The sequence below is a fragment of the Littorina saxatilis genome, linkage group LG5 (assembly GCF_037325665.1).
Source record: "Littorina saxatilis isolate snail1 linkage group LG5, US_GU_Lsax_2.0, whole genome shotgun sequence".
In the NCBI taxonomy this organism is placed as follows: domain Eukaryota; kingdom Metazoa; phylum Mollusca; class Gastropoda; order Littorinimorpha; family Littorinidae; genus Littorina; species Littorina saxatilis.
The window spans coordinates 30139779-30155381 of record NC_090249.1 but is presented as its reverse complement, the minus strand read 5'-3'; the positions used below and the strand labels follow the sequence as shown (position 1 = coordinate 30155381).

The window sequence follows — 15603 nt, the reverse complement described above, 5'->3', positions numbered from 1 at the left end:
ACCACTTAAAGGCTGCCATATTCGTAGCGTTCATTAATTAATTAATATTGCTTACTAGCAGTCAGGCCCGGCTTCGCCCGGGTGTTTCTGCTCTCCCCTCTCTCAGAAACCTCTCGAATCTTATTCCAATGTGGATAAGAAAAATGACAGTGTGAGCTCATACATTTGGATGTATAGGCAAGGCAAGTTTCTATTTGGTTCAACGTGTTCTTCGTGATTTGTTTACCCCTTCTCACACCCACTGTAGTTACCGTCTGATCAAAGCACGCATACCTCATGAGTGAGCGCGTCATACCTTTTTGAACAGGGGAGAGAAATCTGTAAATTCTCGTGATCTTCCACTGAGGCGATCGTTTCGTAAACATTATTCGCGATGATCTGGAAGGCAGGGAGGGGGAGCAGGGGGCAGGGTTAGTGTGTGTGTGTGGGGGGGGGGGGGGGCGGCGGGATGATAGCGGGCGGGGGGTAACCCTTGAGAATGACACGGTATACTGGTTTGATGAGAGTTACCTCCCTTCCGTGGGTGACAAAGCATGACTTACCTCCCTTGCACTATATAGACTGTATTGATAGATGGGGAGGGTAATTATCCGAGGAAGGAAACAATGTCTGGAGAAACTAAAACCCAGGTGCACATTTGTGGGTCCAGGGCAGTGTGCATGCAAAATATCTTGTGCTTATCTTTTGCCATCTCTGAGGTATGGCGATCACAGACAGACACACACACACACACAGACAGACAGACACTCTCTTTTATTTATATGTATGTATGTATAGATATGTGCCAATAATGTTATAAAACTGTACCAAAGGGGATATAATAACGACTGGCTGTAGCTTTCGAACACAGAAAACATTATTTCAGTATTGCAAAGTGGTGTTGATAGTGTCGAATGAAAACAGAACAGTCTCAAACGCCATCTTTCGTTTACGAAACGTCACGAAGTGACGTCAACGGTCTAAAAATAGCCCAAGTCCTGGAGAACTGTTGCTAAACAATGCAATAAAGAATTAATTATTTCTCGTAATTGGTAAGGACTTCAAACCTAAAACTTTGCAGGAAGCTCAATTTATACATCCCCGCAACGATGGGAAAAGCCCTGGAAGTAATTAAACTAATTAAATAGGACTATGTCAGCCTTTGAAGGCACACTTCTTCCTGTTTAAACTGTTCGGCTCACCATCTCAGAACTGGCCAAGATTTTACATCGGATATCATCTCTCTACTTGGTCACAAAACCAAAACTCAACACCCAGACTGCTTGATGTAGTGAATTGGAAAGTTTCTGATGAATAACTTTCTTCTTTTGTTTTAAATGTAAATGCCTGACAATTTTTGGGGGTAATTCCCAATGTGCACAGGCTGTTGCTTTTTGGTATGTGACCAAGTGGTCTTATCCAATGTAACATTAGCATGACAAGGTCTGTGACGGTGATCTGAACTGTTCACACGAAAAGGTGTGTGCCTTTCCAAATCAAGGACACCAGACTGGAGACAAAACAAATCAGTCGCCTTTGTGCTGTAGCCTGCTTCACAAGCTAGACACCAGACTGGAGACAAAAGTACAAAGAAACCAGTCGCCTTTGTACTGTAGCCTGCTTCACAAGCTGGACACCAGACTGGAGACAAAAGTACAAAGAAACCAGTCGCCTTTGTACTGTAGCCTGCTTCACAAGCTGGACACCAGACTGGAGACAAAAGTACAAACAAACCAGTCGCCTTTGTACTGTAGCCTGCTTCACAAGCTGGACACCAGACTGGAGACAAAAGTACAAACAAACCAGTCGCCTTTGTGCTGTAGCCTGCTTCACAAGCTAGACACCAGACTGGAGACAAAAGTACAAAGAAACCAGTCGCCTTTGTGCTGTAGCCTGCTTCACAAGCTAGACACCAGACTGGAGACAAAAGTACAAAGAAACCAGTCGCCTTTGTGCTGTAGCCTGCTTCACAAGCTAGACACCAGACTGGAGACAAAAGTACAAAGAAACCAGTCGCCTTTGTGCTGTAGCCTGCTTCACAAGCTAGACACCAGACTGGAGACAAAAGTACAAACAAATCAGTCGCCTTTGTGCTGTAGCCTGCTTCACAAGCTAAGTGGAAACAAACACGCGACGAATGGAAAATCGCAGACTCGAGGCTATCGACAACCAGCCACACACAGTCTGCTAGCTCAGTTTGCTACCATCGAAAAATCAATAGTTCCAAAATCCTGTCGAAAATGCCCCCTAACTCCCCCATCCTCCATCCACACACCCCCCCCCCCCTCTACCCCCCACCCCCTCCCCCCTCCCCCCTCTTCACCTGTCTATCGTCCCAACTCAGCCCGCCTGTGTATGCACTCGCATCGGATGAACCTCAGGCAGTACGACTGTGTACAGAGTGAGATCACTTCAATGTTTTACAAGCTTGCTGGCTGGAGTCAAGGCATTTATTGCAGACACATGCAGGCACTTATTTGTAAATATGCGTATGTTTTGCTATCGGCAATCACAGCTCTAGAGATTTGAACAGACAGAGCGGAAAGAAGGGATATACAGCCAGCACTAGAAAAAGGCAGAATGATAGCGAGGGACATAACAGACAGAAGAGAGAGACGCAACAGACGAACTGGAAAAAGAAAATGTGTGACTGGATCTGATTATTTTTTGTTTTGGAAAGTATCTCAAAATACAAAAAGTTAACTTGGTATGCAGACTGATTCTGTTACAGAGAGTTTGACCATACACACACACACACACACACACACACACACACACACACACACACACACACACACACACACACACACACACGCACGCACACCGCGTACACACACACACACACACACACACACTGTGATGTTCCCAGGGGTCGGCCCTCGGCCCTGGGCCGGATACCTTGGTCTAATGACCGGTACCTTGTGTCTCTGGTGGACAAATGTCCGATAAGTTTATGTCAGAGACGGACACTGACCGATCGTTTTATTGCCACGTCGGACATGGCAACATTGATCCGTTTATTTAGATCAGGCATCAGATGATACGTCTCCTAATCTCCGAATCGGCAACGTCTTCTGTTGTTTGGTTTAGTAACTTCGCCGTTTGAAGACCGCGCAGTTTAAGAATTTCCGAAAGTTCAACTTCCGGTTGTATAGATTTTAGAAACTGCGAATGCGATCATGCCGCCTGCGAAGAAATTGAAACCGGACACTATATGCTGTTTTGATTTAAAGGCAGAGTAAGCCTCCCGTAAACCATCACAGATACGGTCAGGCTTTTACACACAGTACAAACACCATTTCATTTAAACACTCACCAATTGAGAACATCCTAGGTGCCCTCCGTAAAGAGCGAACAATTTTCAAAGAATTTATTTTTGCGTGGTTTATCTTACCCCTGAGCCATCGTGAACCCGTGTGATCCAGTTTTCCCTTTTCACAATGCAGTCGACATAGTTAGTCATTTGAATGCGACTCGACGTGAGCTTATCTACAATAGCACGGTTTTTTTATGCACGAAACAACGGCTGTGGTTCACAAGAACTCTAGCGATGGCTTTTGACTGTTGAGAGGAACGGCGATTTGCACTGATAAACCGGCCGTCGTCTGCTACGACCCTTGCGTGACCATGCTTCCGGGCTTTTCTTTTTTTAAACTTTCACAACTTCGAATTGTTCTGATCTTGTCTTGATGAAAAACGAATTCTTTTATGATTAAAGAATGTTTGTGTAACAAGCTGTCAATTTATTATTTAGATTTTAAAAGTTAGGTCTAGCGCAAAAACGAGGCGCCGTTGTTGTTAACGGAACAAGTCTACGAAAATAAATTCTTTGAAAATGTCTCACGCTCGACTGAAAGCAGCCAGGATGTTCCCGTTCGGTGAGCGTTCAAATGGAAGTATGCTTGTACTGTATTTAGACGCTCGGGGAGCTCTGTGATGGTTTACGGGAGGCTTACTGTGCCTTTAATTTGTGTTTCATGTGTTTTTGCTTTATTTTAGTATGATGTGTGTAAGAGAGTGCTGATTCCAGGTTCATTTTGGCATATTTCCCTAAGTTCCAGTAAATCGGTATGTACTCAATTTAATTTTTGACCTTGACTTCTTCTTTACCTGAGATCTTTTGCTTTCTGTTAAACACACACTCACACACACACACACACACACACACACACACACACACACACACACACACACAAACACACACACACAAGAACTAGAAGAAGGCAAGTTTGGAATACAATTACAATATATTTCTCTCTCTGGTGTGTGTCACAGTGTGTGTGTACCAAAGGAGGATGTGGACGGCTTATTTCTTTCCACGTGAAATGACCGATTGTTTTTTACAGTTCAGGACAAATGTCCTATACTTTCAGCAAGGCTAGGACATTTGTCCTATAAGGACAAAATCCAAGGAACATCCCTGACACACACACACACACACACACACACACACACACACACACACACACACACACACACACACACACACACACACACACACACACATGATTCGAAAAGAAATCCTCCAAAGCTTCATAGTTCGAGAAGAAATCCTCCAAAGCTTGTCCATTCCAAATATCCATAAGTTTGTTCTAATAATTAACAGTATGCGCTGGACCGACTATTCGTTTATACTCTTTACCAGCACTCTTGCATGGCCAACCACAATGTTCTCGAGGTGTCAGCAAGACAAGAATATTTCCCCCATATTTTTTGTCGAACTATCATACATGTCCTGAATGTAATTACAACCTAAAATTTAAAAAAAATACTCACCGTTGCGCAATCTCCTCCTCAGAGTTGGAAGGCTGCTTGCTTCTACTGCTACTACTGCTGTGCTGCGTACTATGGCTATGCGGTTTGGGGGCGTTGATGGATCCCGTGTGCTTCCGCGGACCCCCGCCCCTGGAAGAAGCGATGGACGTGGACAGACTCATGGTCACTGACGATGTGGAGGCAACTAAGTGGACTTCCCTCGGGTAGAAATCACGTACACCTCGTGAAATCGGGTGAAACTTTGTAGATTCCTTTGTAATTCTCCTGAAGGTTTTTGGTATGAAGAAGTTTGGCCCCTTGTAGTCAATTGCAAGCGACGTTCAAACGACACGTGCTGCTTGGTTGATGTTTTTGTTGAAACAAAGGAAAATGCTTCCTGTTCCTGAAATTGGACGAAGGTAGGAAATCCTTAGTCTTGACCTTTTAGTAGAACTTGCCGGGAATGAGTATTCCTCAGCTTGATTACCTATATGATGGAAACCAAGTGAAATCTTTGACGTTCTCTTCTTCAAAAAGATGCTGCTGCAAAACAAAAGACTTGTCTTCTACGTGAAATCAACACAGTTGTTTGGTAATGGTGGTAGTAATCCTTTCCTGAAAACAATGCGGATGCTGAATTTTGTTCCTCGTAGTAAAGCAATTGAAAGACACTAATGGAACTTGTTGAGAATGGCCCGAAATGGCAGGTCTCCTAGGATTTCTCAGCAAATGAGAAAGTCGCGTTACGGCAGCAGCAGCACACAGGCTGGGGTTATTCGATCTTCGACCACTAGTCGCAAGCAGTAAATTACTGGACTGTTCCGGCTGAAGTCAGCACTTCTGCGCGATGACCTTCTCGGCAACCGAGTGTTTGCAATCCCTTTGCGGGAAATCTGTACGGTAGCACTAAAGGTCCTTGTTTTCCTTAATGGTTTTGCAGCGTAGCAGATAAAATCAGTGCCTCTGTTCTTTGAGCCCTGGTACTTGTCACCGGGGTTATGACAGCAGTATAATGGACTACACTTAGGGGGCACCAAAGCAACTGTGCATTGATTCTCTACTCACATTTGCAAGGCCTTGCTTTGGGATAATTCTTGGAGTGTCTGGATGATTGTCAGCGTTTGTCACCAAGACTTTGGCAGAAATAAACTACAATTTACACTCCGCCGGTTACGTGATTACAGTTGCAGATTGACCCTCGAGCGGCAAAGTACGTATACCGAACGTAGTTTATATCGCCAGCTGGGAGACGATTGGAATAGTCAGTTCTTTCTGTGGTCGAGACCATGAAATCTGGACTTTTCCAAGCTGATAAGTGACGATGATCAGAAGCACTGGTAGCCTAGGACTGGGAACGACCACTAGCAGCCAAAAAATCCGGTCCTGTCTCACCCAGAATGAGGTGGAAGATCGTTGTCAAAGGAAAGAGCTGAACTTCCAAGGGTTGTTCTCAGCACGGTTTCTCGATGATGCCTTACACTTGTATTTCACGATTTTGCTGCAAAGTTCAATGGTCACTAGCAACAAGTGCAAGTCTTTTCTATAATGAGTTGGGAGAACGTTGTTATGGAAATCCTGGACTACCAAAGGTGTTTTTTTGCACGACTCCTCAGAGATGCATAGCACTGGTTTCTGACGATTCTGCTACAAAGTAGAGGGACTCCCGTGAGACAGCCTTGTTCAATGACCGCTAGCAACACAAGTGCAAGTCTTTTTTAGACTGACGTCAGAGATTCCTGGCACCGTAAGGCACTGAGCTCCCAACGGGTGTCCTCAGTACGATTTCTCGGTACTGCTTAGCTCTGGTATCTCACGATTCTCCGGCAAAGTAGCAGGCGTCCCTTGGGCAAAGGCCGGGACAAGGGCTACTGCTTTGTAGTCCTGTTGGTGGAAGCAGTGTTGTAATGACCTCTGCTTGCTTGAACTCAATATGGATAGTTAGTAGTCCCTGGAGGTTTGTGGAAGTGTTTCAGCAACGTAGTGGACCTACCTGAAACAAGGTTCATGATGTTGTTTCTTGTTTCAGAGAACGCACCAGATCGAATACTAAGACATGTTCTTTACAGCAGATGTTCCTGATCCCGTACTGTATAATAACGGTCCTGCTCAGTAAGTCTAATCGATATAGGCTTCCACAAATTCAACATTTACGATTTTTCAGTTGTGCTGACTTTATATTCGCAAAACTTAGTGATATTAAGTACAGAACAATTCACATCGGTGATAACCATTCCGTCGGCAAATAAATCCGTTATACATTCCTAGCTGTCGGCTAGCTTCCGGCCTGGACGGATGACGAGTCCGCAGCACACTGTACAGCTACAAATCCCGACAACCTACCCATAACACCTTCAACATTGACACTGTCTGTCGGTTACAAGAGCGAAAACAAGAAAAATCAATAAGCTAAATGGAATACAGACACGCATATGATTTAAATATGCATGACAATATTCATAGCGCAGAAGCAACATTAATGCATCGACACGAATTCAATCCTCCCCGAGGACCGCAAAAAGTGGTCATATCTTGGCGGGAATGCAAGCGAATGTTTTATGATAGTCCGACGGCTTCTTGGCAGAGAAATGGCATGATTGTGCAATGTATGTAAATGTTTGTTTTTCTGTGTCACCTACTTTTTTTTCTACGTATGAGGTGACATTGGAAATGGTGCAATCCTCATAAAAAATATTAAAAGAATTAAAAACTGACAGCGGACCTCAGCAGAAATGAGCAGTGTTGCAATTGAAAGTTTGCTGCTGTGATTTTCTTTGTGGTTTTACGTGTATAAGTTTACTCGTATATATATATATATATCCTTGATAGCGCATAAGTATCAGGTGAGTTACTTCCCACATACTTTCTTTGGTGACAAAGAGCAAGAAAAGTGGGGTTTACTCCACAGTGTCGGACTGCCTAGGCAACTGTACTTTCACAACTGTGTTAAAACGTTCGTAAACTATAGTTCCTGTTTAATTCAATACGTTATAGGGTCTAAACCTAATATCTATCAAAGACCACCGTAAGTGATATTAACCGAGAGGTAAACTGCAAATTAGAAATGACTTTGTATTCATTTTGTATTTTCGACAGAATATTTGCAAAGAGAAGCCGGACTATAAGGTGGACTGGGAAGAAAAAACATGGGAACATGCCCTTAATGGCTTCGCCACGAGGGCATCATGTATCATATAAAGAAATATGAATAATCTGTTTGGCTGATTCCTAATGAGTTTGCTGCACTTACTAAATCAAGCTGGCCGGCAAAAAAAGCCATGTCACATTTATCGAATCACGGCGACACACATTTTTTTAGGATTAGATTTCAACCGGCTGTTGTTTGAATGATTCGCCAAATCGACTCGACTGCACTGAACGCAGAAGGCGAATAAGTACATGTATTGATTTAGTCAGTTGCTTTGACTGTCAAACGCGAATGCTAAAGTCTTTGTCACAGGTTTTATCCTCTCCATGCACAGAAGCATATTCTATTAACAATGACATCTTTTAAGAATATTTACGTTAATACTACATATTCATTTAATCAAAACCTGATCCGGAAAGGACGATAGAAGGAAACATCCATGTTGTTGACTTTTAAAATACAACAACGACATAAGCGCACATTGACTCAATTCCTACAGAAATTCGCACCTAAAGGATCCTACGGTACAGCTACCGTCTGATCCCGCCCAACACTCAACTACTAATGAATTACAACAAGAAAACAATACGGGGATTTTTTTTTCTTTTCTTTTCAGTTCAATTCACTGTTGAACTTTATGCTTGAATCTTCTTAAAAAAATTGTCTAGACAGTAAAGCCTTCTACTACGTCAAATGTCAAACCGACAAACAATTACAATTTTTACACAGGTAGAATTTGATACAGCTTCTGATTGAGTCTTTCAACAATGTCGTCTGTACAGCCTCTCTTCAAAGTAAAAAATAAAAAATAACTAAAAAAACATTTGCGTACGACAATTTTGATCGATTCTCTTGTAACCATTCAGTTTGCCTTGTCGAATTCACCAATAACAATGGCACAATTTCGCTCAATTCTCTCTGCATCGGTACAATTTCTGGAGAAAACTCTCCCTTTCGAAATGGCAGACACTTTTATGAATTCCCTAGAAATTGAGAAAAACCGCAGACTGGCATTGGAGTATCCTGCTGCTGGGGCTCAAACCCAACCCCCCACCCCCCTTCAACATCATCGCCCCCACCTCCCCCCAGAAGTGGCAGAACATTTTCTCGAATGCCACTTTTGCAATGTGGCAAATTCGTGTTGCAATTCCCCAGAAGACTGGCACAGATTCTTAAAAGTTCCTTGAATAACCATTTCTGATCAAGTTCTGAAACATCTTAACATCGTAATGCTAATAAAATACCTGTAGGTTACTGATCACACAGGAGGAGCTCAAACTGTTTGAACCCACAAATTAAATAAAAAGTAAAGATTGATCCGTGAAATACTCACCCCAATCCCAGAAAAGTAACCCCTAGTTATCAATGGCATCTGTTTACAAGGCCAGGGGGGGGGGGTGGGGGTGGGGAGAGGGGGGGTCTATAATGTTTCTACCGCTTAGTGAATAAACCACGAAACAGCTGCACATTCTCATTTACACTTATGGGAACCCGTCAAATAAGAGGTGTATTTTTTTTAAATTGGTAAAGAGGGATAACTCAACTTGGTATCTAACACTATTTCTGAACACTGTAATCACTTTAACACTTTTAATCAATGTTTGTTGGTGTTCCATGCTTCAAATTGAGCTTCAAAATGGATACAAAAGGATTGTTTTCCGAATTCACAAGTAAAATCACTATGTTTAATGTTCTATTTTGCTTCCCTATTTCTCTTCTTCAGTTTGTGATCATCTGATTGTTATTTTGTTTACATTTTCATTGCAACTTATTCAGTAGTGTTTGCGTGAAAAAATCTAATACCTATGCTTAAACTTCAGTCGTTATCTTAAAATTTTGCGCGTTAAGCCCTTTATATTTTGTATTTTCCTGATAAAGCAAACATTGAACTAACAGAAAAAGTAACTTTTAAAACTACCTAATCACTTTGAAATTGGGCCTCCATAGTATACTGTCCTCCAAGTCGATGGCAAAGTGACGTACAGCCAACAACTCTTCTCTTGTCCTTATAAAACCACCCAATTAGTGCAACATTATTTTAGTCTCAATCGTCAATACTCACAACAAAGCAAACAATAGCTGTCGTAACGGTATATCCCCTCTCTCTTCCATCTCTCCTCACACCCCGTACCCCCCCAAATGTGACCCTCCACCACGGAATGAGTCGCATGTCACCTTTGCATGATTATCATATTTTACATTTTCCTAAAGAGTTTTTTATGCTCTATCCAGTGGTGAAAACCGTTTTAGAAAAGAGCGAAAACGGTTTGAGTTATAAGCCTGTGACTAAGGTGACCCTCACACTGTTACTAGACCATAGTCTCTGACTAGACACTCCCCGGACTTATATTAAGCCTAGCGCAGAACCGCGCGAGGTGACATGCGACGCATTTTGTGGTGGAGGCTCACAAATTGTTATCACACTACTATCCACGACTCCCACGACCTTATTCTCAAATCCACTTGTGACAAAAGCACAACTGCGCCTCCAAAGCTTCAGCGAGTATTACAATCTGTGATCAAACACATTCTCCCGTTCAATTCCCTCGAGACCACAGACGCAATATTGAATTGAAACATTTTGGGATACAGGAACAGTGAGCAATATAACAGATTCGTCGATGTTGGCGACATTACTGATTTGCATTGCTGAAGCTCGAAACAAACACTTGCAAAACCTTCACCCAAACCCCTTGCCTTGTTTGCAGTTTTTCGACTCTTCAACAAACTCTAAACTAACACTTGATCAAATACTCAAATTCCAAACCACACAAGTTCTATAATGGAATGCTCTCCTTCTATATATCTATGACGATATCCCGGATGGCTCTTGGTCACATCGTATCTAGCTTGCGCAACTCCTTTCCAAATCACTAATAGTCGATCGTGAGTCGAATCCAGTCTTCATACGGATGTGATTGAATTACCTCATTTTGCAAATTTCTTATAAAAGCCGCGTCTGAGTTCGTAGAATCCTGTATTGATTTACAGGCTGTACTCGTATTGGCAATGCTTGATTGAATCAGTGTCATTGCTTTTCTTGAATCTTGTATAATATGGGAATGCGTACGAATTCCAGCACACATACACACCACACACACACACACACACACACACACACACACACACACACACACACACACACACACACACACACACCGACACACACTGGAACGCATGGGAAAGGTACAAATTCCCGTGTACACACACTCGCGCGCGCGCACACACACACACACACACACACACACACACACACACACGGCACACACTCAAACACACACACAAAACCAGATTTGCGCGCGCATACGCACATTCACACACTTGCAGACACAAGTACCTGAACAAAGCCTGTATGCACATGCGGACAATTTCTTACCGATCAGAGGCCAGCGTTCTATCAATTTTCGTATCACACAGCCATCGGCCAACTCACACGACCTTCTTTACTGCTATCGACAAACAGATGACGAACTGTCAATAGATTGACACGTCCAACTTCGACTATAACTACAGTCAGAAGATGACACTCACAGACTATCAATCGCTGGCCAATATCACCAAATGTTCATCACTATACTCTTACCGCACTGTGGAGCTTGTCATTGTCAGAATACGGATGTGTCATACCTTGACTCCTTGGAGTCAAAATTGACAACTACACACTTTTAATCGCGCGTCAGCTGTCGAAGGTCACACTGAGACTCGCAATCGCGTTTCAGACAGACAATACTCAAACTTCCATCACTTCTTTGCCGCAATGTCGGAATTTTCGATGCTGGCAAAGGGATATATCCAACTTCGATTCCCTGCAGTCAGTCTCAACAATGATAGCAGACTCCTACCTAAATAAAACGACAGTGGCCTATATCAGGGCTCCCCAAAGTGCGCGTCCCTGCGTCCTATACGCACTAGAAGCCGAAATCACGTACTAGAAATTCATTGAGGGGGTCCCGGGACGCACTAAACCTATAAAGAGTGGGTCCCGGGACACACTACATTTTCGCTGTCGTGTGTACTGTAGGGACTCTTTTTTCAGACTGTAGTCGTCAGTCAAGTATAGTGCAAGCACAAATGCCAAGTTCACACCGGAACGATATGCAAAAGAGTGTGTGTATTCCATTTAACAAGGTTTAGTCTTCAAATATTCTGATGAAAAAAGACACTTCATATCACATTATTCGTGACAACAATGCGTTAATGTGAACACAGGGGGCTTGGGGACAATGGACTCTTTGGACCCTCTAAAACTCCGCGTAGGGGGTCCATGGACCTTCTAAACGGCATCAAAAGTGGGGGTCTTCTAGGACGGGTGTACGTGGGAAGCCCTGCTATATACCGAACAACATCAAGTGATTTACCTTGTGTAGACTGATTCGCACTGCGCTCAGGCGGATGTGCCCACCTTCGATACCTGGTCACAGTCAAAAGCGACAACCATGCACAGACACTTAAAGCCTGTCCTTAAATGGGCGAAATCGACTACGCGAAGTATACTTCGCGAAGCTGGCCGCACGAAGCCTTAACACTGAGTTTTCGGTAAAAAAAAAAAAAAAGACTTCGCGAAGTCTTTGCGAAGTCGACCTCGGGCTCAATTAGGGACGGGCTTAAACGACAGTCAAACTGGCAGAAACATTCAGATCCTCACAGTCAGAATCGAATAATAATACGTACCACCAAACTACCGTCAACTTGACAGAAAAAGTTTGTTTGTTTTTCTCTTTTTTTCTTCACAATTCCTGCGATGTCTCCGAGTTTTTAAGCTTCCTCACTTCTGAAGCAACTCTGTATCTGGCTTGTTTGAAACAGCAGGACTCAAAGGCACACCGAGATTCAGTAGCGCACCGTGCCTGAATGAAGACAACCAGGCGAGAGAAAAATGGCTTTATTACTACACCACAACCTGCAACAGATGCAAAGAAAAACACCACTACAAGAAGCCCCAACTCCGAGTCATATCTCTCGTCTACTTCTTCTCCTAGCTAGCGCTCTCTTTTCTGTCTCTCTAGATCTCTCTGTCTCTCTCTGTCTCTCTGTCTCTGTCTCTGTCTCTCTCTCTCTCTCTCTCTCTCTCTCTCTCTCTCTTTCGCACTAGCTCTGTGTGCGAATCTGGTCCACGATTTTCTCTCCCCCCGCAGAGCGAGGCCCCGAGTTATAATTGTGGGGCTTGTCTTCGCTGGCTGAGTGTAGCCGAGAAGCAAAGAGGTTTGGCGTCGGAGTGGGGCCTTGTGTTGTAGTCGTCGCTCGGGCACACAGCTGGCGGGAATGGGAGAGGGGGTGGGGGATAGATGGGAATTTAGGGGGGTGGAAGAGGTGGGGGTTCGGGGATTGAGGGCAAAAGGCCGATATGTAGTCAGGATTCCGGGCGTTGTGGTTTCTGTCTCCGAGACTGTGACTTACTGGGAGGTCGACACTCGCTCGGGAGATGCACAGAACCAAGGTTAACAGGTTGATAGTGGCTTTATGTTTTGGGTTGTGGCAGCAGTAGACGTCCAGTTGATGGCTGCAGTGGTGGCTGGTTTAGGTGATAAGAAGGAAGAGGAGGAGGATCAGTAGTGTGGTCAAGATCAATCAAATTAACCAACAACAAGGAACCCGCAGTAATCAAAACAATCGAACAAACAAATAATAATAATAATAATAATAATAATAATAATAATAATAATAATAATAATAATAATAATAATAATAGCCTAATACTTCTAAAACTACAGCAAAAAAGACGGGGGTCATGTTTCGGATAAATGGTTGTTGTTGGGGAACAGGAAAATAGACTACACTGTCAAGATCAAACAAATCAATCAATTGCAAAAACGCTAACTACATCCGGTTGCATTTTGTAAGATTCCCTACCAGCTGTAGGCATGCATAGAATTATCAATAGCTAAACAGTGTATCGCTAATGGTATTGAAAATATATTGTATAGAAGGATGTAGAAGGTTCACAGTGATTTGCTCTTGAGGTATACGAGTACCGGCATCGCAGCAGTCGGAGTCAGTCGTAGTAGTGAGGAGGAGGAAGAGGAAGGACTGGGGTCAAGGTCAATGCAATTAACCAACAACAACGAACATCATTAATTTCAATGGGAGACGGGGGATATTTCGCAAGCTGAATTATGATAATGGTGACGGCGATGAAACATAGTTACGATCAATCAACTCAACCGGAGACCTCATTAATCTTATTGACAGCCGGAGGTTTTGTAAGATGCTCCTGCCAATTGTAGCCAAAGTAATAGCAGGGACCTATATTAGATAGGTCTATGGTAATAGTAACTATATGGCAACATGGTTGACCTTTACAGTAACAAGTTCGATGTATAATGCCGGATTCTATCTGTGTACCGCACTACGACACAAAGCCCCCCCCCCCCCCCCCCCCCCCCCCCCCGTGGAGATTGGTGCTGTGTTTTCTTTGTCTGCAGTTCATGTTCCTTCTGTGTGAAACTATTCATTATGCTTTTTATTTCAACATAAGATAAAACTGCACAGCTATGGACACTAATTCTGAAGCTTTGTTGCACACCCAACGCACACACAAAAATTGTTCGCCAATTCGAACCGGCCAAATACAACAATTCTATCGCATGGAGGCATCCTCGTGCCATCCTTATTCTCAGTTGAGATCGTTGAAGCTTTATAGGAGTGTACATTTCCTGTATTTTGTAAGTTATCACACACACGCAATCGATAGAAAGATCTTGAAAAGTTACCTTTTAATTCGTCTACAGAGTACAATAATGAACACTGAAAGCAACGAATAAGGACTTTAAAAGACATAGAGCACATTCGTTGACAAAACAAAATTACCACTTACTTTCTAATTCCTGTCAGCAACTTTTTTTTGTTACTCCAGGGCAGGTGACTTAGTAATCCAATGAAGCACACCAATCTGCTACTATCCCCAGTACGTATAGTCAGTAGTAATGGCGGCGAAAGCAAGACACAGAACTGTCAGTGTGTATGCGCTCTATCCGACACGTAGCGGACACAGCTGCACTCCAAAGCACGCACATTAGTGCCCCATTTGCCAGGAGACACTTTATATGCTATCCAAAAATCTTGAATTTAAGCGAAGTACAGGGTGCTTTCACTAAATCTGAATGTCACTGATTGATTGAGACTTTAAACATGGCGCCACATTTGCTCAGCGAGTGGCGCAGGGATACATGACGTCGAATTTAAAAAGTCACTATTTCTGCCTAAACTAAAGTGTCTTATCAAAATGGTTTTAATTCAAATCTAGTGTGTGAAACCAAGTTGTGCTTTCAGGACAAATCAAGATATAAGCCAAGAATGCTTAATAATAGGAAAGCACTATTTTGGTGCACGGATACATTATCGAAGTCATTAGATACATTGCGAACAAGTTAGTTGAGGCACTCAATGTGACGTAAACCTAAAGACAATCGCACGCACACACACACACACACACACACACACACACACACACACACACACACACACAAACACACAAGCCTGGCTCCCACACACGCATTCACATGCACACACACGCAAACGCTCGAGCGATCGTACGCAGAGCAAGGAAAAGGACGAACCGTGCAGATTGTCACTGATTACAAAGCGTTCGCTACACTGAATGACTGAATTGAACTGGCGTGTTTAACTGTTTGCTTGAATGGTCATAATATTCCTCGCCTTGATGGCCTGGAGATATACCTACAAAAGGACAAAATACTCTGAACACATTGGGCAACTCGGCAAAG

General features: G+C 43.2%; 1 long non-coding RNA gene across 1 annotated transcript in view; it reads right to left on the bottom strand.

Moving 5' to 3' along the window:
- The window catches only part of LOC138966831 (uncharacterized), a 108957-nt gene extending 95973 nt beyond the window's left edge, over positions 1-12984 (bottom strand). Inside the window, exons 1-2 of the long non-coding RNA XR_011455775.1 lie at positions 12551-12984; positions 4756-6724 (exon numbers count right to left, since the gene is read on the bottom strand). This is a non-coding gene — a long non-coding RNA (uncharacterized lncRNA). The remainder of the gene's footprint in view (positions 1-4755; positions 6725-12550) is intronic.
- Positions 12985-15603: the final 2619 nt, after the last annotated feature.